Source organism: Peromyscus maniculatus, chromosome 9 (genome assembly GCF_049852395.1).
Source record: "Peromyscus maniculatus bairdii isolate BWxNUB_F1_BW_parent chromosome 9, HU_Pman_BW_mat_3.1, whole genome shotgun sequence".
In the NCBI taxonomy this organism is placed as follows: Eukaryota; Metazoa; Chordata; class Mammalia; order Rodentia; family Cricetidae; genus Peromyscus; species Peromyscus maniculatus.
The window spans coordinates 40,702,599-40,729,600 of NC_134860.1; the positions used below are offsets into that span (position 1 = coordinate 40,702,599).

Below are 27,002 nucleotides of genomic sequence, written 5' to 3' on the forward strand. Positions count from 1 at the left end.
ATTGCAGTCACACGGGAAACCCGAGCAGTGGGGACAGAAGGTGGTGGCAGGGGAGAGAAAGGATCACAGTGAGTAAGGAGATAATTTGGAGGCAGCAACCAAAGACTGACTTACTTCGAAATAGCAAAGAAAGGGGTCTGGGGCCATCCTAATACTGTGTGTACAACTGGTTGATGTGCATCATTAAAGGAAATGGAGAATATAGAAAGAGGAATAGGCTTCGGGTGAAAGTAACGTCTAGAATCTTCTAGCCAGAATGCTCAAAAATGCAGGACAGACATCAGGCTAAAATGATGTCCTCATCAGCTCCCACTATCAGATACATGTGAGAAATGCAACAAGCGATTAATTTCTGCAAACAAGGACAGTGGTGGACGTTAGGGCTGTTTTCAGTCTGTCCCTGTATTGATCTAATGTATGCAAGGCAGCTTGCGTCTGACAATTGACGGCACAAACATTTCACGTAAGGTAAAATGGTACCATGGTCCCTGTGAAATGGATACTTTAGAGATCTGGTGTCAGGACTTCCTATGCTTGTGTTTGAGTTAAACTAAACTGGGTTAATCTCTTCTCCTGGCTGAGCTACACACCCACCCTTGTCTTCTGTCTCCTGAAGAAGAAAAAAAAAGAAACTGCTAGAACTAGCTGGAAGCAATGAGGCCAATGACAGGAAGGGAAAGATCTTAAAATCTGACTTTTTACTTTGAGGAGTTTGGTTGACCTCTCTGGGACTGGGCAGCTCAATCTACTGTGAGCTTTATGACCAGAGATGAAAGGATGGATTAGAAGGTAGCAGGGCTGATTCCGAGTGATTCATTGATCAAAAGAGATTTTCTTATAAAAGCTTACACACAAGTATCAACCCCTTTCTCATGGATGGACGGATAGATAGGTAGGTAGATAGATAGATAGATAGATAGATAGATAGATAGATAGATAGATAGACAGACAGATAGATAGAAAGGATTCAAAGTAAAGATCTACCTGAATCCATAGCTAATGCTAGATTCAACTGGTCTAAAAATGACCAAATTCTTCGTTTTTTCCCCCCAATCTTTAAAAGCATGCTTTTAATTTTTCTTAGGCTTAGCATCATGTATCTGTGTTATATATATACATTACATATGTGTGTTGTAATTATGTAAGTGTGTGTGTGTGTGTGTGTGTGTGTGTGTGTGTGTGTGTGTGTGTGTATAATTTACATTAGACGTCTCTGGTAACCTTTGGCATCAGGCTTCTTGGCTTTGTGATAACCCGTGTGACACTGGACCTTTGTCCCATCTTCTAGCAGAGCACTCCTACTTGCTGTTACTTCAGAGGTGGTTCCTCAGCTTCCACATGGAAACCAACAAAAACCCAACAACTTTCCACGTCAGGGTCCCTTACAATAAAAAGATTTCCAGGAAACTTCATGGAACCTGAAATCAAAACAACAGGGAAGGGAGATTAAATTCTGTACCTGCCAGGATGACAGGCTGTGGTCCCCAAGGTGTGCTAGAAGGCTCACTTGATGAGCCTGAATCAATCCTAGATTTCTAATGATCCTGTCACTTTCCTTGCTGGGGGATGAAGGTAGGATAGGACCTTAAAAATACAGTTGCAGACTACTTCCAATGCTTGGGAAGGGTCCTGCTTCTGAGGGAGGATTTGCTGATTTATTATTTACACTTGAGACAAGATCTCACAGTGTCAGCCAGGGAAGCCTTGAGCTCTCTGTGATTCTCTTGTCTACCACATCCGGCTGGTACAGCATCACCTCCCTTCTGGAACAAGGACCCACTCTCCCACCCCCCCCTCCCACCCTGCCGGTGTTTAAACTGTAGCTTCCTTAATCAAAAGAGAGAATGACTCAAGCCTTGGGTATATTGTTACCGTGAGCATCAACTGTAGGGGAAGCCAGGGGAACAAATACTGGTTCTGGTTTGGCTGTTCAGGTCACTTGTCACATCTGAGTTTCAAGCTCCTCTAAATAATATGCACTAGTATGTATTGAATAGTTCTTCTCTTCCTGGAACTATAACGGTGCACCATGTGTCTGGTCTTTTTTAGTTCTCAGATTTTTCCACTGTGAAATATGGTATAATCATCTCTATTTTGCAAGTGGGGAAACTGAGGCACATAGAAGTTAAGTCATTTGTTAAAATTCACAGGCAGGGATGACAGCTCAGATTCTAACTCTGGAGGACAGACTGCCTGTGGGTTCTACCTTGACCCATGACACCAGCCATGAAGAGGACAGGAGGCCATGAAGACCCTCTCAGTCCTACCAGTATATGCGTGGGTGGTGGAGGAGGGGATCTGTTTCTAGGATGGGAATCCAGGCCATTCAGGACCTCCTCACTCCCTCCATTCACGCTCTTTGCAGCCTGTTTTCACTGTTCAGCCTACCTCAGCGTTGCAGGACTTGGCTTAGCTCCCATGTCCCAGAAGAAGTCCTGTGGGGCCATTATTTTCTCAGCATATGGGTTAAATAAAATCTCAGTGGTAGGGAGACCTTGGGGAAATGAAGCTCCGGGAAGGTTGGCCGCAAAGGAAAAACTCGGCAGCAAGAAGCTGCGAGCTAGCCCGGAATGCGGATCGGCCATCAAGCAGAAGGAGCTGTGGAGTCTGGCCCGGGATCTCAGGACTAGAGCCTGGTGGGGGCCACAGACCCAATAAACAGCAGCTGTAGTTCAGAATTGAGAATGCAGCTTAGGTGTTGAGAAGGAGACCCACTGAGGCACTCTGTGGGTGGGAGATGAGGGCTAGGGAATGAGACAGGGAAAGAAAACAGTGCCGTAGGGATGTGGGGGTGGAGGGCCGCTGGAACAAAGGGGTCCAGGGGATTAGAGCCAAATTACTATCAGCAGCAGGCAAAGCGACTTAGAGGAAGCCCTTTCAGTGGAGTGCGAGGCAAACAAGAAAGCTGGCTTGCTAGCCGGTACTAAGAGAGGAGGAAGTGGGAGATGCGCTGCTTCCTGTAGAAATGATGATTGAAGACAAAGCTGGGTGGGGACTCACGCCTGGGCTGCAGCGGCTGCTACACAGACACTCGACGCCGCTCGGTGGGCAACTCCTACTACGGCGGGGCTGGGCTGGGCTGGGCTGGGCTGGGCTGGGCTGCGCTGGGCTGGGCTGGGCTGGGCTGGGCGGGCCGAGCTCACCACCCATCAGCTCCGCCAGGGGAAGCTGCTCTCTAACCAAGCCTCGGGAGCCAAGCAAGGTAAAGGACACGTTTTCCATGTAGCTCCTTTTGAATAGAGATAAAATGACCGTGCCTGTGGGTTTTAGGGTGGATTTCTTAGGGAAGCGAGGGACATTGCTCCAGGCTTTGGTGTGTGTGTGGGGTGATTCAGGTGCGGTTTTTAGCTTTCTTTCTTTATTTTTTTTTCCGAGAAGGATGGTCAGATTTGTGACACATTTTGTTTAGGGAGCGGGGAACCACCCTCAGTGTTTAGGAAAACACGCTGAATGTAAGAAGTGGTTTGCTTAGCTGGCCCGGGAGTCAGGCAGGGCTGTGTAGCTGCAGTCTGGGCAACCGAGCGTGGCAGTCCCTTGTTTTGGGGTGTAAGTAGTGAAAGACGTTAAGCACGTTCATATTATATATCGCTGGGCCGTCTTCTTTCCAACATTATGGCTGTGGTTTGGCTTTGGGGAGATTGGGTCCTTTTGTGCATAGTGTTTTTTGTTTTTTAAACCAACAAAGGCTCAGATTTCTCGAGTGAGGGACGGGCAGTATTTACCACTAAGGAACCAGTGTCTTCCTCTCTGCTCTGTGCTCTGTGCAGCTCCTTCCTTGCAGGGTAACTAACCTCAGAGTGGGTTTGTCAGTAGGTCTTACCCTGAAGTTGCATCCTTATCCAAAGGACCGACTAGGGACGGTAACTTGCCCCAAATCGGATACCGGTGTGTGAATGCAGGATTCTATGCCTGTGTGGATTTATTCATCTCTAGATCGAAGCGATTGTTATTCCAGACAGAGAGATAATATCAAAGTGAGCTGGTTTGTCTCCTTGTCTGTGTATGCTGTACACTGAAGTAATATAATCAGAACACAATTTTTATTCGGTAATTTTTCCCCAGCAGTGGATGCTGATAACGGGTCTGGGACTGGTAATGGTAACTCTTTCGGTTTATGAATGATACATGTAAAAGTGCAATAAAGAGGTCTAACGGGCTTGAATGGAGATTGTGAGTTTTCTTTGGCAGAATATGTAGGATAAACAGTTTAATAAATTGTGGCATAATTTAAAAATATCTTCAACAGAAAGTGTGTGGTTATGCACAAGAGAGCATTGATTAAAATTATTTTTTAAACTTTTTATGTAGTGAAAGGAGATAATTTTTCAAAACAAAGAAGGAACCTCGGGTGCTAGAATGAAAACAATACAATGGCACGTTTGGATACTCAGGAATTATTAAAATACATTTTTTTAAAAAACCAAATATACCAATTGACAAAGTACATACTTTTGAGATAACACTATTATCAGTTGAAGGAGCCATATGATTGGGATTCTGTTCTGTTTTGTTATCGTTATGAAATTAATTTAGTTTCTCTGACTTTGCAGAGTAGCAGTGCATTTTCTGAGACAGGAAGCGTTCATGGGCACCAAAGAAATAAATCTCTATTTTCCTGAGTGTGTAGGAGTTGCTGTAACCATGGGGCTCTTGGGAAGGCTTCCTTGAATTTAATCAAATCAAATCGTGTCAGGGTTCCACAGTCCCCATTGTATCCTAAAGTAAAATATGTAGCACCGATCTTCCGGATGGGGCCCAGGCTAGACCTAGCCTGGTGATCCGGCTGTGTGTCTCTAAATGAAATAAAAAACTGGGCCTTTGGGTTATGTGGAGGCTGGGACATTCCTTCTATCCAGATCATCTACAGCCTGCCCTTCCCATACGATGCCAACACCCTGCTTTGTTTGGGGATGTCTAGAAAATGTGTTACACACCCATCCCACCCCACCCTGTGTCTCACAAGAGACTGAGACGATGAAACCTTGGCCAGTAGGCAGAGTAGAATCCAGGGACCCCCTGCTACCTTTCTGAAAACAACTAAGAGGTGCTTATTTTCTACCCAGCACAAAACATTTCCTTAATTGTGAAATTCCAGCTTGAGGCAGAATGTGAGTGAGGAACAGCAGATCAGTAAGGATAAAAGGCAGGGTTCTTTCTTAAGCAAGAAACAGATGGACATGCTTCTCTATTGCACAATGAGACTATTCCCACTCTTCTGGCTGTTTGGAATACTAACAGGCATTCTTTTGCCCAGGGTATTCAGTGGCTCTAGAAGGAAGGGACAAACACCGACATTTTAATTGTACGTGCTTTCCCCCACCCCCTCTTTCTGACATATGGTCCATGACTGAATGGAAACATGACTCGTTATTTTATGGCCAGCCCTGGGCCTCGTGTGATGGGTATATATAGTGATGTGTTTAGCCGAATAACAACTTTTTTAGTCTGCTGCAGAAGGCAGGGCCGACCTGTAAGTCTAAAAGCAGAAAACCTGTTCACAAGAGGTCCATCAGCGTGAGGCAAAGAGAGCACTATGGTAACGCACGCGCCAAGAAAGCAGGCTGTGGAGCAGAACGGTGTGCCTGGGCCCTGCCATGCTCCTTCCGACATGGCTCAGGACAGCCACTGGGGAACGTAGTTGATCCCCCGTGAAGAAGGAGTAACAGCACATAGTCAGGGTTTTATGTGGTGCAGCCTTTGCTTTGGTGCGTGGATAAAGTGAGTGTCGGGTACAAAAAGATGCTGGGGTGTCATGGTGTTCTTCTGTAGTAACCGTAAGGAAAAGTTGGCTTAGTCTTGGTCTCTGCCGTTGCCTCTGAGAACAGAGATTTCTTTATCGTAAAAGAATATTCATAACACAAAATGCCCCATTCCGTTCACATGCAAGCATGCAGTTCTGCAGTCACACTGATGTTGCCACCCATCCACCTTCTCAATTCTTCTTCATCTTTTTTATTTATTTATTTTTGATTTTTTTTTTTTTTTCAAGACAGATTTTTCCCATGTAGCTCCTCTGGCTGTTCTGGAACTCTGTAGACGAGGCTGGCCTTGAACTCACAGAGACCTGCCTGCTTCTGCCTTCTGAGTGCTGGGATTAAAAGGCGTGTGCCACCACCGCCCGGCTCTTTTTAATCTTGTAGAACAGAAAGTCAGTAAATACTAAATCGTAATTCTCCTTTTCTGCTGTACTCCAGGCTCTGTCAAACGCTGTCAACTTTCTCTCCGTGGATATGATGGAGAACCTAATGGATAGGGAATCATAGTGTTTCGTGATGAACTTAATTCATCTTCTATATTGTCCCCAGGGTTCATCCATGTTGTAGCACATACCAGAATGTCCTACCTTTTTAGGTTGAATAACTTTCCATCACTTATATCTATGACATGCTGTTTTTCCATTCATCCTTTAATGAATACTTGGACCGGTTTTTGGCTATTAGGAACAATGCTGTTGTGAATAGAGGTGGATAGAGTCCCTGGCTTCTGTGTTCAGGCTTTGAGGCACCACTGTACTGTTTTCTACAGCAGCTGCCCAATTTGACATCCCACCAGAAGGGGACAGTGGTTCCAGCTCCGGCACCTGCGGTTGCTTCTTTTGTTTATTTGTTTGGATAATCACCACCATGGAGTGGGCAGGGGACTCTCTTTGTGAGTGGACTTGCATTTTCCTGGCTATGGCCATAGCGCTTCAAGTAACCCCAATGCCATCTTGCAAGAGCGGATCCCGCGTGGCCGACGGTTTCCCAATGATTTTCACTTCCCATTTCCTTTTTGGTCACAGGTGCATCTTCTTTGAAGAAATGTTCATTCAAATACTTTCCAATTTTGAATGTGATTCTCCCTTTAAAAATTTTTGCTTTTTACTTTAAAATTATATACATGTGTGCATATGTGTGTGAATGTGAGTACAGTGCCCATAGGAGCCAGAAGGGGTCAGACCTCCTGGAACTGGAGTTACTGGAAGTTGTGAGCTGCTTGACATGGATGTGAAGCCAAAGTGATGGCTCCTCCAGCACACACACACACACACACACACACACACCATACACACACTCCACACCACACACCACACACACACACTCCACACATACCACACACTCCACACACACACTCCACACCACACACCACACACACACACCACACACACACCACACACACACTCCACACCACATACCACACACACACACCACACACACACCACACACACACCACACACATACTCCACACCACACACACACTCCACACATACACACTCCACACCACACACACACCACACACACACACACACACACACACACACACACACCACACACACTCCACACCACACACACACTCCACACATACACACTCCACACCACACATACACACCACATTCCACACCACACACACACACCACACTCCACACCACATACACACACACCACACCACACACACCACTACACACACACACACACACACACACACACACACACACACACTCCCATATGAACATGCACACACTCTGCACAAACAACACACTCAACAGCAGAGGGTGTCCAGTGATCTTGGGGTGATTGCACATTTCTTTGAAGTTGTTCTCCTGCGGAGGTCTGAAGTAAGGCAGGAGGAGCCTTTTATCTCTAGGCAAGTATGAGCAAAAGGACCAGGGGAGACGGAAGCAGCCACGTCTTCACTGATTCCTCCACCCTCGAGGCCTAGTTGGAGGCAGGCCTTCATGCTCCAGATCAGTCCTGGGGCCTAGCTAGTCTCCGAGGCAGGAGAGAGGCCTGGAAAGCAGGCTGAGGCTTCGCCTTGCGATCCGCCATTCTGTCAGCAGGCAGTTGTTTCTTGAAAGTCCTCTCCCCCTTTTTCTTTTCTTTCTTTCTTTCTTAATTTTTTTTTTTAATTTCACTTTCACTCCCTCCCATGCATTCACGGTGAAATCTGTACAGCCTCGACCGCTACTCACTTCGTTCCTTAGAGTTGGTCCAACCCTCTCTTTTTCTAACATATGTTGTAGGCTTCCTCAATCCTTATCTCTTCAGATTTTCTCCTTGTCTTCATTCAGACTGCAATAACGAATTACCACAGACCAGGCCATTTTACAAAGCCCAGAAATCCATTTCTCACAGTTTCTGAGTCTGGAGATCGGAGCTCATGGTGCCAGTAGATTAGGGGAGGACCTGTTCTTCAGAGATCCCGTCTTCTTGTATCCTTTATATTCCGGAAGGCCCTCTTCTCTGAGGGAATCAGTGCATGACCTGATCACCTCTGCAAAGGCACCCCGTCCTCTAATCCCAGTGCAAGACCACTGGGGTTAAATTCTAACCTATGAGTGGGAGAGGAATACAAGTGTCTGGACCAGAGTCACATGCATTCTGTGTTCTTTCCCTAGCCTTTCCTTCAAAGTGAGCTATATCCTTCATTCCAACTCTGTCTGTTCCCTCTTACCGCCTAAGTGATGATGCTCTGACAATAATCTTCCTCCCTCCATGTTGGCTTCCTTCTCTTACCATATTTATTATATTCACTTGTGTGTGTGCACACAGGCCATGGTGCACGTGTGGAGGACTTAGGATGGTTTGTGGGAGTCAGGTCTTTTCCTACCATGCGTATTCCAAGGACTGAATTCAAGCTGGCAGGCTTGGTGGCAAACGCCTTTACCTGCTGAGGCACCTCATCAGTCCTGGATTTCATTCCTTAATTGGCTCCTTCTTATTACCTTTGTCTTGTTTTTTCTTACATGCATAACTTAATGAATAAAATCTGCTAATCTGGGCTTTATTCCTTTGAGATAAGGTCTCACCGTGGAGCCCAGGCTGGCCTTGAACGCAGGTTTCTCCTGTCTCCTTGTCCTGAGTACTGGGATTACAGGTGTGTACCATCATGCCTGGGGACTCTGGACTCTTACGACCTTTCCTGCCTTCCATGTTCTCGCCACACCACTTGAAGGTTTCCAGCACCAATCACGCTTACACAGAATGTCGGACGGTTCTGCCCATTCTCTTTCCCTCTCGCCAGCTCCCATTCTTTCCTCTGGGTCTAATCATTGCTGCGTGAGGGTCAGCCCCAGCTCAGTTCCCATATCTGCTCTTTCACTGGTTTCCAAGCTTCCATAGCAAACTCACTAGACCATCCAATTCAACGCTCACATCCAAGATAGCACTCACAACCACCTTTTTGTACCTCAAATCCACTCCTCCCCTAACGCCATGGCTGCTAACGAACGCTCCTCTTTCAATTCTTACTTAGAAAAACTCTCTCTCACCATTTTCCTCACCAAGCAACCCGAGGAGCAGTAAACTGAACAGCTCTGGCGATTGGGATTGGAAGTGAACCCCGCTACCGTCTACTCGTTTCTATGGTGATAACAGTCTCTTGGTTCAGGGCCTCTTGGTCTCTCCAGGAGTGGTTTGTCCTCCCTTTAGATTAGCTTGCCTACTTCTGTATTTCACCTCACAGTCGTGCTTCTGCAAGGAGCTGGATTCTAACTAGGCTCAGGCCAGTGGTTCTGCCTTCCATGAAGGCTGCGTCGCTTTTTTCTCCTCCTTCCTGAATAAACAACAGTCTTTTTTCTTCCCTGAGCACAGCATTTAGCTCCTTCTCGTGTGTGTGTGTGTGTGTGTGTGTGTGTGTGTGTATTAATCTTGCACACTCACTCCCCTTTTAACCACGCAGCAAACACTTTGAGGATAGCAGCTACGTTGGGTTTTGTCCGTCTGCCTCATAGCACACAATACAATTTGTTTATCATGCACTTATTTAATGAACTTTCTTGAGTGACTCATAGTTTTGATGCAGAGTGAGCTAGACATAGAGCTCGTTCTCTGGGCTCTCACAGACCACTGGGGAAAACAGGCAGATACAGAAATAATTACAATTCAGCTAGTCAGTCTGTCCACAAGTCTCAAATGAATGTCTGCCCTGTGCCACCTGCCCTTTGAGATGCCAGGGAACAAAACAGGCAGGTTCTTTCTTTTCTTAGAACTTAAATTCTAGTTTTGAGACAGACTCAATAAACACATAAACCATAGATCTGACTACACATTAGCAATCACAAGGGAGTACTTTGGTTGGGGGAAGCTATGTCCCAGCTCCACCCCAGACTATGAAATCAGGATCAGTCAGGACTGGAAACCATGGGCAGAGATAAATCACAGCAGAAGAAAGTAACAGCTACCACTGTGTGTGGTGTTATCTGAAGGGGGGGGTAGTGTTAGATAGGTTGTATGTGTGATGACAGGGATTTAGGTTTCTTTTTTTTTCCTGTTTTGTTTTTGTTTTTGATAATCTCAGAAGGCTTCTGAAGAGGTGACATCGGGGTTAAGACCTAGGTTGCTAAGGACTCAGGCATGTGAAGCTCTAGGCTGTACCAGAGTGCTTCCAAGCGGAAAGTACAAGTACTTTTCTGAAGTAAGGATGAGGTGAGACCCCAGAGGCCATATGTCCTTCCTCCCACAGAAGCAGGAAGACCTACAGACTTTCTTCTACTGGAAGCAGCTTCTCAGTCAACCTAGACAGGCTCCAAGGCAGAATGCTTGGCTATGTGGTTGAGTATTTGGCCTGGGTTAGATTTTATTTAGATCAAATTGATTTGCACAGTCAGGAAGACTTCTCCATTTAATTATAGATTTTTCCTACACTGCAATCAACTCAACAGGGCTTGTTGTCTGAAGTAAACACTATCCTTATTGTTTAAAATAACCTTAGATATATGATATCCATCTCTTAGCTGAATTAAGAAGAGAAAGCAATGCTCTGTCCCCCATTGTGTTTGGGGGAAGCAGCAAAAAACGCTTACAGAGGAGTCCTTCAAGCCACATGAGGAAAGCACTCCCTCCTGGTAGAAGGGTGAACGGCACCACCCTCACAGGCCAGTTGAGGAGCAGCAGCATCTGAGGAGCGTTCAAACTGTGCTCTACACTTTATATGTTACTGTTTCCAACTCATTGTTACATTAACCACGTGAAATGAACTTTTTTTTTTTTCCTGCCAGAATATTTTGAGCTGCTGGTGAGGGAGAAAAGCTGTTGTCTAAATGGAAACAATAGGAATTTATCTCGGGATCCAGAGTCTGTTAGTGAGCAGCTGGGCAGCGTCCTCAACGAGCTGCACTCTTTTATTCTTCCCGCTCTGCTAGCCTTGCATGCTGATGTGCTCTCTCGGGCCAGCTCCCCTCACTGTGTGGAGATGCTGCCTACAAGTCCAAATTAGGAGCAGTTCGGAGCCCACAGGCACAGCTGAGGGGCCAGGTTCTTCTCATGAAGCTCATGTGCTCCCTTGTGTCAGTTTCTCGCTCAGTCTACCAGAGTCCTAGAGCTCATCATGTAGTCCAGGCTAGCCACAAACTTGTGACAATCCTCTTGTCCCAGGCTGCTAACTGCTGAGATTATAGGCATGACTACACGTATACCTGTCACTCATGCACCCCTTTTTAAAGTTGAAAAGCAGCCTGTGGGTCACCTGTACACTAGGGAGATATCGGAAGGAATTTCTTAAGTATGAGGCCAGCCTGGGCTACATAGTGAAGTCAAGGCCATCAGAAGCTACAAGGAAAAAAAAATCCCGCCTCAACAAAATAAGGCTATGCCTCAATCACAGAGAACTTACCTGTATGTCCAAGACCTCAGATGTGCTCCATAGCACTGCAAAAGAAAGAAAAAGAAAGGGAAAAAAAAGTCATCTCCAGCTGTATTCCCCTCCTGAGTCACACTTGACCAAGCAGAAGGAACCGCTGTGATTGTCTAATTTGGGAGCTTCCTTCCAGAGGCCTTGGAGCAGCCCAGCCTCTGTGAAAAACAGGGTCACCAGGACCCAGAAGAAAGATTCACTACTACTAACAAAAAACAAAGGGGTTAGTGGCCCCCAGGTAGGCTGTGAATATATTTTGCTACTATTAGTCCCATTTTGCAAGTGAGGGTACCAAGACTTGAAGATCAAATAGCTCCCCCAAACCACACAGCCTGACCTGAGTTGTTTTCCTACATTTCACTTTGAGAGCAACACACACACACACACACACACACACAGACACACAGACACACACACGTATCCACACATATGCATGTCCACACACACATGCACCCACACATATACACACACGCTCAGCACTCACCACTTACACACATGTCAAAACTTGTTTTTGCTGGTGATGGTGATCTAGATAGGATGGAGAAAGAAGTCCAAGCAGAGGAAAAATAGAACTCTGAGGTAAGACAGGTAAGAATAACCCTCTGAAGAGAATAGTCCTGAGGGAAATACAGCAAGTCCTGTAAAGGCAATAGGAAAAGTACTCACTTTAGACAGTCAACCCTACATTTCTGCATATGTGTATATAATTAAGTTGGTTCTCTGTGACTGATCATGCACATCAATTTGATCTAAATAAAAGCCAGCCTGGGCTGAGTATCGAGCTCGGCGGCCAAGGATTTGTCTGTCCAACTTCCATGAAAAGGCTGTTTTCTCCCGAGGGGTACGCTTGGTTGGTTACAGCACCTGTAAGTGAGACCTGACCAATCTCGGACATGTCTGATTACAAGTTTCTCAGACAATAGGTCTCCACTCTTTGGCAAGTGTGTGTGGTTCCAGCAGTGCCAAGGCTTGTCTGTGTCGCTGCTTTCTACTCAGGTGTTGCATTTCTGAGGCCATGTGTGTGCCACAGCGATAGGGAAGAGGAGAGATTTCAGTGTTGTGACGGCCTGTCGTGGAGACATGCGTCTGTGTATTCCCATCCTGGCAGACAGGTGGTGGTGGGAGTGATCTCTCTGCAGTGGATGATGGAGTGCTTCCTACTCGTCTATTTGCATTTTTAAACGGGAAAGTACAGTTAATGTCTAGTACAGTTACTGTCTAATGCCAACAGAGCCCTTCTTAAACAGAAGACATTTGTCTGATCTGTGTCGAGCCATATAAGAAAAAAAAAATGACATGGGAACAAAAAAAATTTTTTTCACTGTCGTTTTTGAGGGTTTCCATGGAGTGAACTGATCTCTTGTCTTTTTTTTTCCTTTAAGACTTCATGAATGAATTTATGGAACCCTGATATCCATGAGTATTATTAAACTACTTCACTAATAGTTTTATCATTATTTTTTCTCCTTTAAGCAAAAAAAAAATGTTGATATTAAACAGCTTTAAGATTCTTTTTTTCAATAAAAAATGTAAGGCAAGGTGAGAATTTCTAGGCCAAAATATATTGGTCCAGTCTTTTATTCTGTCTTGAAATGATCCAAAAATACAGCAGTGTGGGAAAGTTAGAGTGTAAGGGTTAGTATTTAGGAGTTAGGTAGTTAACGGAGATCAGTGTGGAGGTGTCACTTGTGGAAGTTGCTTGGACATTCTGTGTCCTGGCTTCCTCATCACGGCTACAGAGTGTTCATTTGTCATGAGCCTGAACTACAGTGGTTATCGCGGAAGTGCGGTTATACCTGTAACTTACACTGCTACAAACCTGAAGGAGAGTGCCTTTTAGTTTAACCAGGGTCTTCTTGCCACTCTCTAGTAGAAGGACTCGTACCCATCCAGTCAGAGTTCACCACTGGAGACTGGAGTCAACTGGGGAAGCCCATTTCCCTGGCACAGAGCACGGTCAATGCTCGGACTTAGTGAAGTGTTAATCTCAGATTTGAACTGTTTACCTGGGAGTCCACGGGCTTATCCGTAATCACGTCCAGGTTTCCTGCCAATTCATAACAGACTCACCAGACCCAAACCTGCTTTTTGGTAGGTGTGGCCAGGTGCCTGGCATTGGCCCGAGATAGGTGAGCGGTGTGGAACGCGTCATCAGTCGAAAGATGCTATAAGAACAATACACAAACGTGTCTCCTGGCCACTGGCGGTAGTGGAAGGGGCGGCAGTGGCTTTGATTTGAAAGTGAGGACAACACGAGGGAGCTCCCCGCGCTGACCAGTAATGACCGCGGAGCATGAGAGGAAACAGGCTTTGCCGGGTCAACAGTGGCTGTGGTCAGTCCAGTCTCGCCCACGCTGCCTGATAGTCACTTTGGTTTTCCCTTTAAACTGTGGGGGCGGCTGTTGGCCTTAGTACATAAAACATTTACATAATTCTGAAGATGGTGCTTTTAAATGCACGTTTTGAGGCATTGGTGTGTATGAATGGTACGGGGGGGGGGTGGAGATAATTAAGTTTACATAAGTAATTTGCATTTTAATTTCTTTTTGCAGTAAGGCTTATTTTCACTTCACACAGAGGAAACCCCTATATTAAAATGCCCAGCATATATTTCTTTGAGGGAGTCGATAGTAGTACCCAAGTCCTGCCTGTGGCGTGCAGCAGGTGAGGAGAGGTCCACCCTCAGGGGTGCCTTGTGAGTGTTCAAAGAGAAGGGAGCAGCCAGGCCGGCCCATGGGCCTCTGTCTGGAACGAGTCTCCTTAAGCCCTGTTGTTGTGTTCCAGCTATGTTCATACACGGCCTTCAATGATGTTTATTAAATAAATGGAAGTCATTTTCATTTCTTCCAGTGTCTGGATTCTTTCATGTTTTGAATTTTAAAAATAAATTATTTAACTTGGGACACCCATTTTAAAATACCTTGATATTAAGATTTCTAATTATTCTTCTGTAACAGTTCGTGCTTCCAGATTTAGGTTATTTTGTTTGGTATTTCTTATTAAATATTTTATTTCTCCTGCTGTTTCACTAGAGTCTTTAAAACTACTTCATGGAATTACTTAAATTATTTAAATTAGGAAGAGATTATCTCCCATACATAAATTCAAATTAATTTAATTGTAAACCTGAAGTAAATAGATTTATCTTGGAACATTGAGAGAACTGATTCGCTTTTTTCTTTCTATTCCTGATTTCTTCCTCCTTTCTTCCTTCCTTCCTTCCTTCCTTCCTTCCTTCCTTCCTTCCTTCCTTCCTTCCTTCCTTCCTTCCTTCCTCTCTCTCTCTCTCTCTCTCTCTCTCTCTCTTTCTTTCTTTCTTTCTTTCTTTCTTTCTTTCTTTCTTTCTCATCTTGAAGAAGGGCCTGTTTGATTTTATGGATCCCTCCTCATAGCAACAGATATGCTAATAAGAGCCCCCCAAAATGCAAGGAAACTTTAAATGGATTTTATAAACCAGCCAGAAACCTGTGTGTCTGGGGCTTCTGGGGGAACAACCCGTGAGTCATTTTAGCAAACACACTCATAATCTCATAGTGCATGCGGTTGCCATGGTAATTAGGCCTGTGGAGCTGCCTTGCTTATGTTCCTGCAGAGGGAAGACGGGAGAAAAACTGTGAACTCTGAGCTTTGACTATCGGCTTTGGCTTCAGCCTGCCTGCTGTGGGAGAGTTAGGGTTTCCCTTGAACACGCTGGCAAAGTCATTCTGGAGGGAAGTGGAGAGACTCTGGACTCCCCCTCCCCTTGTTGTTACTGAAGACAAACTAGCCGCCATATTAGTCTTGGGGATTGCAGTTCACGGGGGAGAGAAGGACGGATTGGCACTCTCTGGAGAAGAAGAGCACAAATGGTTTCTTTAGCTAATAGATAATTACAGGTAAGTCTCTAAGGTCAACCTGCTGAAATGCTTTGAGTGTCTGTGCACAGGGCCCTAATGATCTCCTAAAAGGTGCCGAATGCCTCTGGCATATCATTATTGCAGAATGTAATGATCAGCCATGTACTATCCAGGTAGACGCTGGTTTTATGTTTATGATCTGATTCATACGGGGACCTGCTATCTTTATTTATGGACTGGATTTGACTCCTTTATATTGGGCAACCATCTGATGATGCAGGCCCATGGTTCTCCAAGGAGACCACCAAGCTTACAGGAGTTCTGCTGAGTCAGTCATTGCACCTAAGCAAACCAAAATCAAAGCACATGCTTGATGGACATCCAAGAGGTCCTGGGGCTCCGTGAGAGGAATGTTGTGGAGGTCACTCCTCTTGGTTCTACTGAAGAACAAGCAGAGTCAGGAGCCAAAGACATGAGGGCACACATAGAATGTGTCAAACTCACCTTCCTAAGGCTGGGCATCCGCTCACATTATTATTATGTATAGGCTGAAATTTTATTCTTTAGAGCATACCTCTCGGAAGCAGGTTTTTACCTGGAGTTAGATTAAGATTTCCTTATTCCAAAGGCTTGAAATAAAGTGAAACGTGTATGATTGGTTCTCTCTACAACACTGTTGGTTCTAAACTCCATATTTATTTTTATTCTCATAAGTAGAGATAATTATTACCCCAACTTTATTTTAGATTTGATCGTCTTAACGTTAGTAAATAAAGTTTAACTTGAGCCCCTAAGATAGCTTGAGGGGTGAAAGCACCTGCTGCCAAACCTGACGGCCTGGATTGGACCCCGAGCTGGTTAGAGGATCCGCTCCTACAAGCTGTCCTCTGGCTTTCCAGCATGTACCAAGGTGTGCGTGTCCATATTCACACATGTGCACACACACTGGGAAAACATGCAAAGTAAATACATTTTAAAAACATAATAATATATTTTACTGATCATCAAAGTAATTCATGGAGAGCATTAAAAATTTGGAAGTAATAACATTACAAATTATGAATAACGAAAGTAAGAACAGCCCCGTTTAAGTTTGTGGTTAGTTGAACTAATTGCATGTGGCGGGGACCTGATTTTACAGTGGCTGGAGGAAGTTAGGAAGTATTTATTTCTTTTTAACACAACAACCCAGAGGTAAATGACCAATAGCAGTACTCAAGACCACACAGGGGACCCAGCTCTTCTGCCAGGTTGCTCCACGATTCTCTTGTTCTTGAGGTCTTAGATGACTTGTTACAAGAACCCGGAAGAAAGGGAGAAGGAGAAAGCATGGACCCACAGCTACATATGGCACCTTTACAGTTCTCCCATCGAACTCTGTCACATGGCTGCACACTTCCAGCAAGGGAGGCTGGGAAAATTAGCCCCTCTTAACATGTATGGGCATGTAGTTCTTTCTCAAAATATCTTCTTCTTGTGTACTCACCTTCTTGAGGTGATATGAGATAATAAAATACCTGCAGGATAAAATAAAGTACATTAAATAATAAAGATGTTGTCACATAGCATTAGGCCACTGTTTAAAGAATGATTGACTTTGAGACGAGATGTCTAATAAGTGACTCTAGTTAATGATGAAGAGGCAGGCAGCATATACAGTGTAGATACGTTGGGCAAAGGGATGATTAGTGCCCTGGGCAGGACCGAGGGAAGCCGAGTGGCATAATTTAAAACTTATGAATTATTCACTCCTAGAATTTTCCATTTTCCATGTATGGACATTTTCAGACTGCAAGTAACTAAAACCCAGAAGAGCACATTTCAAATGGGACTGCGGGATGCACCTAGTTGTATGTTATGGAACTAGCTGGCATTACACTGTAGATAGTGTTTTTGCTTTGGTGTCTCTGCGCCATATCAGATGCAGTTTTCCTCATCATTTAAATTTCTTGTATCTGGGCTGGGGATGAAGTACACGGGTAGAGAGCTTGCCTAAAATGCAGTCACCACCCTCCCCAAGCAAAAAAAAAAAAAAAAAATCTTGTCTTTATTGTTGATTCACCATGCAGAGTTCCCGTTGCCTAGGAAGTTGTATTATTGGTAATTGGGGTTATTTCTAACACCTTGGTAATCATTTTTGTCTGCAGCTGTTGTTTGAATCAAGGAGCGGACTCACTAGCATGATGACTGTGAACGTCTAAGTCCCTTGATAAATAGTAGCAAGCTGCTTTCCAGAGACGTGTGCCAGTTTACGCCATCGGCACTAATATATGAGCCCGCTCCTCAGAGCACCCTTGTGCAGGCTTATTTTCTGAGTCCCACTTAGTCATTATTATCCCCAGGGTTCAATCTCTGAAAATAGGTTGTTTTTTGCCCTTGGCTTGTTTTCTTTTCCTTTGCTGTCATTAATCACAAGATAATGATTTTCTTTTTTAATAACTTTGGCTCATTTAAAAACCTGTGACCTCTTCCGGCCCTCCGAGAACACAGCTGATTGGACTGAGACATACGTGCCGGTCTCACACGGCGTGAGATCTCTGGAGACACCGATCCCATTTAGTTAGTCCTAAGACCCCCTTTGAATTTGACTCCCACCCTTCGCCATGCTCCTCTTGGTGTAAGATACCTTTTTATTCTGAGTCAGAGATGAAGTAGGAATGGGAAGGTGCTCCCTGAGGCTTCGGGGTGAGTGCTCCTTCTGTGGGAAGCACAGACACTAGGCATAGTTAGGCTGACTCAGTTGGAATTCACAGGGGCATCAGCGAAGAGTGCAGGTGCCTTTAGACCTCAAAACAACCTAGGAAAGACTACATGCTAAAGAGACCTTCTCAACCACCAGCTGACTTCCATCTGCCCTCTTAAAGGGCCACATACCCACAGACTGAGCACTCTAGCCCCCTTAATTAACACCTAGGGCAAAAGGAAGTAGTCTCTGCTTTGATCTTGGTGGGAACCAATCCACCTAGCCCAAGAGCAGAGTTTAGAACTACCCATCCCAGGGTACACAGCTTCTGCCACCAAGAACTCTGCCTCCCTGCCATTGTGTTCTCGTGGTGGTTTTTGGTGGTGGTGGTGAGGTATGTGTGCATATGTGTGTGTGGTGTGTTTGGGAGGGTAGTGGATTTCACAAAGCAAAGGATTCCTGTTTCACTTGCTACATACCTTTTTTTAAAGAGAAAGTTCATAAAATACAGGTTCTGACATGGACACCCAAGATTCTCCGCCCTTACCACTTAGCCACAGCGCCCTTACCCTGGCCACAGAAACGTCCACTTGCTCACTTGGCTATCATTAATTTTGCTATTTCTCATTTTCTTAAAGTATGTTTTCTTCTGCTTTCTACACAGTCAGATCTACCAGTGAGCCTCCGGCCTTGAAAACTGACAAGGTAAGAATTTTGAAATATTTTCTCTAGGCTCATCATGAACCTAAGTAGAACTTCAGAAGGGACCATGAAAACATCAGTAATCTTATAGACCAGGACCTTTAAGTATGTGATGTTTCTGTAGAAAATAACCATTTATGGTCTTTAACAATGCTGTTATGGCTCTGGTAGTTAAAGAAAACATGGTTCTCTTTAGTGATAGTTAAAAGTGGAGTTTTACCCAGATTTCCCCTTATCTTCTAAGAAAAATGTCTGAGCTGGAGGACGTTTGAAGTTGTCGCCTTAATAATGAGATCCCTGTGGTACCAAAAGTGATTAAGGGATTTCAGACATTAACATAATCTGTGCAAGACAGAGCCCTGGGGTGACTGGCTTGGGAAGGTTAGCCTTGACTTGATGGATTGGTTATAGGCGTTGTACAAGCTTTTCCCTTAGCAATGACCGGAACAGCCAGAGGTCAGCTGAGTGCTGGTGGGCTTCTTCTGAAAGACCCTTAATTAACTTTGGACACGAGTTAAAGCCGTTCAAAACCGTTAGCCTGAGACAGGTAATACTGTAGTTTGTCCCAGCCCAGAAGTGAAGTTTCCATTCAGCAGAGGCTCAGAATTTTCTTTCCATTGTAAAGTTCAACTTCATTATGAAAACTTTTCAGCAGATGTCAAAGCAGAGATAACTATTACAAAAAAATCCCCATGACCTCATCACCCGGTGTCAACGGTTGCAGATTCACAGCTGGCAGTGTTCTTTATACTTTCTTCTATGTCTCCCCTGCCTTTCTCCATTGGGTTGAATGGTGTGGCCACTAGCATTTGGTGGTTGGACTTGCAGTCATTTATTTACATATGTGTTGAATGGCTTTAGCAAAACGTTGGTTAAAACAGAAAGCCTCGGTGCCTGGCTTAATTGGTTCCCAGAACTCGTCATTCATTTGTTTCTTCACACAGCAAATGTATACTTAGCATTTCCCAAACCCTAGACCTTCCTTTGGATAAGAGGGTCAGTTGTTTGGGTGTTTTTTGTTTTTTGGTTTTTTGGATTTTCGAGACAGGGTTTCTCTGTGTAGTTTTGGTGCTTGTCCTGGATCTCGCTCTGTAAACCAGGCTGAACTCAAACTCACAGAGATCCTCCTGCCTCTGCCTCCCGAATGCTGGGACTAAAGGTGTGCACCACCACCCTCCAGATTGTTTTTTTTTTTTTTTAACTTACAATAATGAGGTCCTCAGTTTGGACTTTTAAGATCATCAAATGAAGTCATCCATCAGAGACGCACTGACAGAAAGAAAAGACGACCTTCATCTACAACTTTAACAGTCAAATGTAAACATTTGACATATATCACAATTCTAGAAACCCGGCAGGGGGTCATTTCTGAACTTATTAATATAGTGGGATTGCAAAGACCACACACAAAACAAAGCTTCTCCCCACTCTCAGATCAATCCTGTTTTATCATGCATGTTCCTCCAGCAATCTATTCCAGACAAAGCTCTGTGAGAGCAGGTGTGGTTTCTAACCCGACAATTCTGCCTCCAGCATGTAGACAGCACGTCTGGCATTCGTTAGATATGTAATAAAAGTGTTGAATGAATGAACAAAAGAATGAATGCCAGATGCAGGAGCACGAAGATGCAAACCACACAGCATTGCCACAGCATTGCCAGTTGCATGGGGGAGTACTGTAGGACGAGGGGCCCCATGGGTGAGGTGTGAGCAGAATCACCAGCAGGTGGAGGAGGGGGCTGGCCCGGTGGCCCTGGGGAGAAAAGCTTTGAGTAGTGGTGAGATGCCCTCAGTCAGAAAGGGAGAGAAAACTCAACCCAGCCGTAAAGAATCCGGTGACGGAATACTCACAGTAAAGAATGCCGTGACGGAATACTCACAGATGCCGAAGGACGCGGTGTGTTCTGAAAGCCATCAGAGATGTAGAGTGGCCAGAGTGGAGTTGGCTGAAGCGGTGGGACTTGAGTAGCAGGCCAGCTAAGTGCGGAGGGACTCTGTGATCTTCTGGGTGGGCAGGCAGAAAGAATATGCGATGAGAAATTAACTTGGAAAAGATGGTTCTACGGGCGGCAGGGAAACGGAAGGAAGGCTGCCGCGAAGACGTGGGTCAAAGAAGATCCGTGTGGGTCGGAAGACGTGGGATCCCGGGGAGCTGATGGGGCTGATGATGGAAGTGGGGAGGGGAGGAAGCCCCTAGGAGAACTTCAAAACCTCTCTCTGGGGAGATGAGCTGGGGAGTGGTCACCAGGCCCCAAACGCGAGAAGAGAGACTGGAATCCAGATCCCAAGAGTGGCTTCATCCGTGTGGGCATGCCTGTCGGCTGCTTACTGCTGGACAGAGCAGCATTGTTCTGGGTTGGGGTTGTCCGTCAGCACCCGCAGAGAGAGGAACACGGAGACACATGGCTACGCAGAAGCCACCCAGATCAGTTGAATCAGAAGCCCCGGGAAAGACCTGGATATCCGTGTTTTCTAAAAGCCTTGCAGATGCTTTTACGGTGCAGCCAGGTTGAGAGCTTATTTGAAGATAGCTGTGTGTGTGTGTGTGTGTGTGTGTGTGTGTGTGTGTGTGTGTGTGTGTGTAAGACCACATAGAACCTCTGCTGCGTCATAATCAAGTTCTTTAGGTTTAAGTACCTCATACCTTTTGGATGAGGACTGGGTCATCCCAAATATTCCTTCAAATATTAGTAATAGCTAGGAACGCTTTATACATCTTCTGATGCCCTTCGTATGTTGTGTGGGTTTCATGTTTAAAAGTAAGCTGAAAATTTTCAAATCGACCCAAGCAGAGTTGACCAATGGAGTCTGTTCATGTGTCCAGTGGGACAGTTCTTCATTGTGCTTTCAGTACTTGTAGCTCATTAAGGGCAGTGGCATCCTTTAGTCATTGTGGCCTCTGGAATGTTCTAGGGACACACTGAGAACTACTGTGCCTTTGCACACAACTTTAAAGGAGTTATTTGGCATTTGCCGCTCTCCCCTAAAAGAAATCTTCTTCCAGGCAAAATTATTGGTCTCAGTGGTCCCTTACCTAAACCGTCTCTGAGTTAATAAACTAAAGAAAGAAACTAAACAAGGTAGATACACAAAAGCTGGTGTTGTTTTGTACTCTCCTGGGGATTTCGAGTAGGTTTGGTTTAGTACTGACTGCTTTCAAAGTCTGAACAGAGAACATTTAGACACTAGGTAAGAAGTGGTCAAATATGGCTGGAAGCAAAGTCCTGCTAAGGAGGCATCAGGCAAATGGCACACCACTGATGAGAGATTGTTTTCTTTTGCTACCTTAACATGTTATGATAAGTTTAACATCTTAAAAGCATACATATACATTTTCCAGTGCTGTAGAATAGGGTCTGTAGGCTCTCACTCGGGCTAAAAGCCACATATTAGGAGGCTCAAGGCTCCTCATCTTTATAGCTTCCAGTTCCATATTCAAAGCCTGGGACATTGTGCATCTGTGTGACTTTGTGCTGTAGGCACGTTACCCTCAGACTGGGTACATCTAGATGAACGGGGATAATCTATCTCATCATAAGATCCTTAATTTAACTGTATCTTCAGAGTCCCTTTATTCAGGTCAGGTTACACATTCACAGGCTCCAGGGGATTGAGACATGGACATATTTGGAGGCTGTTATTCTGCCTACCATAGAGGAAAGAGAGGAATTGTTCAGAACGGTAGGACCGCTTCAGTTTGGGATCTTGTCAAACTTCATTTGACCAGATTGAGGGGTTTTAGTGCTCCTGAGTGAATGAAGCAAGTTCTTGTCTTAGCTCTACAGTTTCTATTCTGCGGGTCCAGGCACTGGGAGACTTTTGCTTTTCTTAGAGTATTTGGCAATGAAGCGAGCAGACAGGTTGAAGTCCAGTGCCTCCCTTTATCTTGGCTAGACTGCAGTACTGTGGGTGTGGCCTTTGGAGAGCTTGCTGCTTTTGGTGTTTCTCCAGCTCTGAGTGCTTGCTTGTCTACTGGTCATAGGTTCCAAGGACTTTGAATAGCACCAAAGAGTGTGAAGGTTTTATTGTAGGCTGCTATGTCTGCCTGCCACATCATACATTATTTATTAGACTCCGAAATGTGGAGATTGGGGAGGGAATGGTATAATATTCAGCATCTCTATGCAGCATGGCTATTGCAGCCAGTTTTCAGGTGTGTCTCAGTTGCCTTCAAATGGATTATTGGGTTATGTTTTTTAAATAATTTATTTAAATTTATTTTATGTGCATTTGTATGAAGGTGTCAGATCCCCTGGAACTGGAGTTACAGACAGTTGTGAGCTGCCATGTGGGTGCTGGAAATTGAACCCAGGTCCTCTGGAAGAGTAGCCAGTGCTCTTAACCGCTGAGCCATCCGTCCAGCCCCTATGGGGTTATTTTTTAAAGGGATATCTTGTAAGGATTGTGAGAGTTTGAAGATTCTGGGGAGATTTTAAGCTCTTCAGATGTTTTTGTAGCAGGTCTCCCTTCTATCAACTTTAGATACTCCAGCACCCCAAGTCTGAAGTCTAAACCTAGGGCTCTCAGTAGAGCACCAAAATGTCCTGATTTTCCCAAGAGTGGGGGACACCGTCTTTCTTTTTTTCCCCTCAAGATACAGGACTTTCAGAACTAGAACTTAGAGAGTCCTAAGCATATCACAATAGTGGGTCATTTTAAAGGGCTAAGAAAATGGCTCCATGGACATTGGTGTCATTCTGATGAATTTTTAGAACAGAGGCTTTAGTTTAACTGAATAATAAAAACAGCCTCTGGGGTTTGGATTGAAAGTGGTGGAGGATCTATCCTGTTTGGAAAACCTGCATCTATTACCCTCTGTATTTTCATGGGTTCTGCCTCAGCAGATTCAACCGACCATGGCTGGAAAAAATATTTTTAAAAAATTACTTCTGGTGGTGAGCAATGTATCTTAGTAGGTAGACTGCTTGCCTAACATGCACGAAGCCCTTGGGTTTGATCTTTAGCATCACATAAAGCAAATGTAGTAGCAGCACACCCTTCAGTGGAAGCCCTTGGGAGGTGGAGGCAAGAGGATCAGAAGTTCAAGAGCATCCTCAACTACATAGGGAATTCAAGGTCAGCCTGAGACACGTGAGATCCTGTTTCAAAAACAAAACAAAGCTCTCAGTTCTGTACTATGCATCTACATGCTTTTTCCCTGGTCATCCCACAAACAATGCAACCTAACAGCATTTTCATAGCATTTACAATGTGTTAGGCATTATGAAAAAATCTAGAGGTGATTTAAAGAGAAGATGCATAAGAGGTTATGTGTAAATATTACGCCATTTGACAGAAGGGATTTGACAGCTACGGATTTTGGTATCCATGGAGGGTCTTGGAAACAGTCCTTCACAGACACGCCACAAGTCAGGATGGCCGGACACAGGCAGACTGATACAGTAACAATTCCTAGGATTCAGAAGAACTGGCAATGTTTGGGAAATCACAAGGTTGATTCAAAGTGGTTTCCTGCCCAGTTGGTTCCCCGGTGGCCGCTGCCGCTTCCTGTGTGCCTCCTGCAGTAATGGAAGCTTTAAGAGCTATGTTACTGAGGTAGCCATGGGATCTGAATCTTCTTCAGTATGTCAGCATGTGGAGGTTATAATACCGGTCTGCCACAGAGTCCTCTTAGCTTTCATTCTGCCTTTTGTGTTACAACACTGGACCCTTGCTCCCTAATAAATAGCAAAGAGTGTTTGGAAGAGTCTGGATGCTCTAAGGGATGGGATTGAGCAGACAATGACTTGGATGTTGCTGCATCTGCTAATGACCCCCCGCTCAGCTGTCCATAGGAAAGCCCAACAGGAGAGAAGCGGAGGGTCCCAGGTCGGTGTCCCTTTGCTCTTCTGTGGCTTTTACTTGGAGTTTTGATCTCTCTGAACCATTAGGACTAAGCAAAGAGAATCGTAATCGTACTGGTAGAGTACTTATTGAACTCCAGGAAAGGTCTTGTTTGCATCGAGCATGGGAACAGCAAAATCCCCAAACAGCAGCAAACCCTCATTTCAATGTCTGCTGGTGTTTTTGTGAACTAGCAAGTTCTATAAGAAACTATACAATTTCTTAAGCCCGGATCCTTTAATTCTTTTCAAAAGAGAGATTAGAGAACACGCAAATAAGGGATCAATGACTCTTATGCCTGGGTGGTGGTGGCACACGCCTTTAATCCTAGCACTCGGGAGGGAGAGGCAGGCCGATCTCTGAGTTGAAGGCCAACCTGGTCTACAAAGTGAGTTCCAGGACAGCCAATACTACACAGAGAAACCCTGTCTCCAAAAACCAAAACCAAAACCAAAACAGAAAGAAAGAAAAAGAATAAAAGCCCCTTGTGCTGGGGATGGGGTTTCCTACTGGGGAAACGTCCTGGAAAGAGATAAAGGTGACGTGTGCATTATTACTAAATGCTGTCCCATTGTTTGCTTTAATGAAAGGTGAACACTTTTACCTTAATTCTAAAAACTGATTAAACTTCCAGAGGGGAAAAGAAGCTGATTCCTCCTACCTTCAAACTCTCAGAGAGGTCTGTACCCAATAGAACGTACTCATGTTAAACCCCTGGCCCTCAGTGATTGTCTGTTCTGTTCCATTACTGGGAGGAAATACGAGCCTCAGAGTCATGGTGGCCCTGACTGAGGAAGCGCTGAAGGGGAAAAGCAGAACACTGGCTGTTCGCTGTTAAAATGTGTCCCTTTTGTCACTGGTTATCACTGGTCTATCCTTGGCAAAGCTTATCACAATAAAATGTGATTTTTTTAAAGTTTAGCTTCTTTCTGCCTGTCGTGGGATACGAGTCCTTAGCACCGTTGTAAGCTTTTGCTCTCCTGCAGTACAGACAGCTATTGGAAATGACAGAGTGGAAGAAGTCCAGATGTGACAATTTTAATGAAGTGTGAGCGAGGCAGCATATTTCATATATAGAAATATCTTTTATTAAACTATCTCCTTAGACATCCCAAGGGCCATTAATTGATGGGGACTTCTTTCAAGGGATCACGAGTAAATGTGGGTTTAATTATGAAATCTTGGGGCTTTAAATTTCTGCCAGATTTAGAGATAACCATTTTAACCTTTCTACAGAGATGTAACTAGGCAACCAATATAGCATTTGGTCTCTGCACAGCACCCAAAGTGTGTAGCTATTGCATCTTTTTTTTTTTTTAGAAATACTATTTAAATCTCTTCTTTAGCTTTGGCATATGCTGCCATGTAACCTTTATTTTCTTTGAAAATATCACACGCGTCCCCAACCTGGAGCGTGGTGTGGTTCCTAGAAGGCCAGCGTCCCTCTTAAGGCGGCATGTGCACAGGAGCAGGGATGTGCTTGACAGTGGCCACATGCACTGTGTTATAATTGAGGTTAAGGGGGTAGGTTTCACTTTAAAAAAAAAAGCTATAACAATATTTTTAAAATATTTTTATTAGTCCTTTGATAATTTCATACACTGTATCTTGATCATAATTATCCCCACTTCTCCCCTTAACTCCTCCCAGATCTACCCCACCTGCTTAGTCCCTCAGATTCATGCCTTCTTCTTCTTCTTTTTCAAATAACCCTTGACTCTGATTCGTGCTGTCAATATATTCCTAAGTGTGGGGCCGTTCACTGTAGAGTAGTCAGTGGGCCTACCAGGAGCCACACCTGATCCTCTCCCAGAGGGTCCTCTGTTTAGGATCCTCTCTCCCATTCTCACCAGTTCAGTTATGGTAGAATACCATTAGTCCTTCCCTTTCCCATCACGGGCTTGATCTCTGCAGGTCAAACACAGGCTGTCACAGCTGCCCTGATTTCATGACTGCAGCAGCCCCGTCATGCCCAGAAGACACTGCTTTGCGTCAGTCCTCTCCTACCTCTGCCTCTTAGAATCGTTTTGCCTCCTCTCCCATTTTGGTCTCTGAGCCTCGGGGAGGGGCTGTGATATGGATGTCTCAGTCATGGTGGAGGTTTGGTCAGTTTGTATGTTAGCCACTGTCCACTGCACAAACTTCTGTGAGGTCTGAGGGCTGCACCGATCTATGAGCAGAGAGATCTAAACTTAGAGAGCAACTTGGTGCACTACTTTGCAGAACAATAGTAGTAGGTTTTCTCCTGAGCCCTGTGAGTTTCACAAAACCATAGGCTCTTGGCCAGGCTTATAGTACCAAGCATACGTCTCCTCCTGCACAGCAGG

General features: G+C 44.8%; 1 protein-coding gene across 3 annotated transcripts in view; it reads left to right on the forward strand.

Annotated features, from left to right (window-relative positions):
- Positions 1-2,941: 2,941 nt before the first annotated feature.
- Positions 2,942-27,002, forward strand: part of Gng2 (G protein subunit gamma 2) — a 102,281-nt gene continuing 78,220 nt past the window's right edge. Inside the window, exons 1-2 of one of the 3 annotated variants that reach the window (XM_042284698.2) lie at positions 2,942-3,044; positions 18,794-18,834. The gene's annotated coding sequence lies outside the window, so the exon portion shown is untranslated. Of the gene's footprint in view, positions 3,045-3,081; positions 3,203-15,304; positions 15,486-18,793; positions 18,835-27,002 lie in introns of those variants that run through there. The other 2 variants (XM_042284697.2, XM_042284699.2) reach the window with 2 other exon arrangements.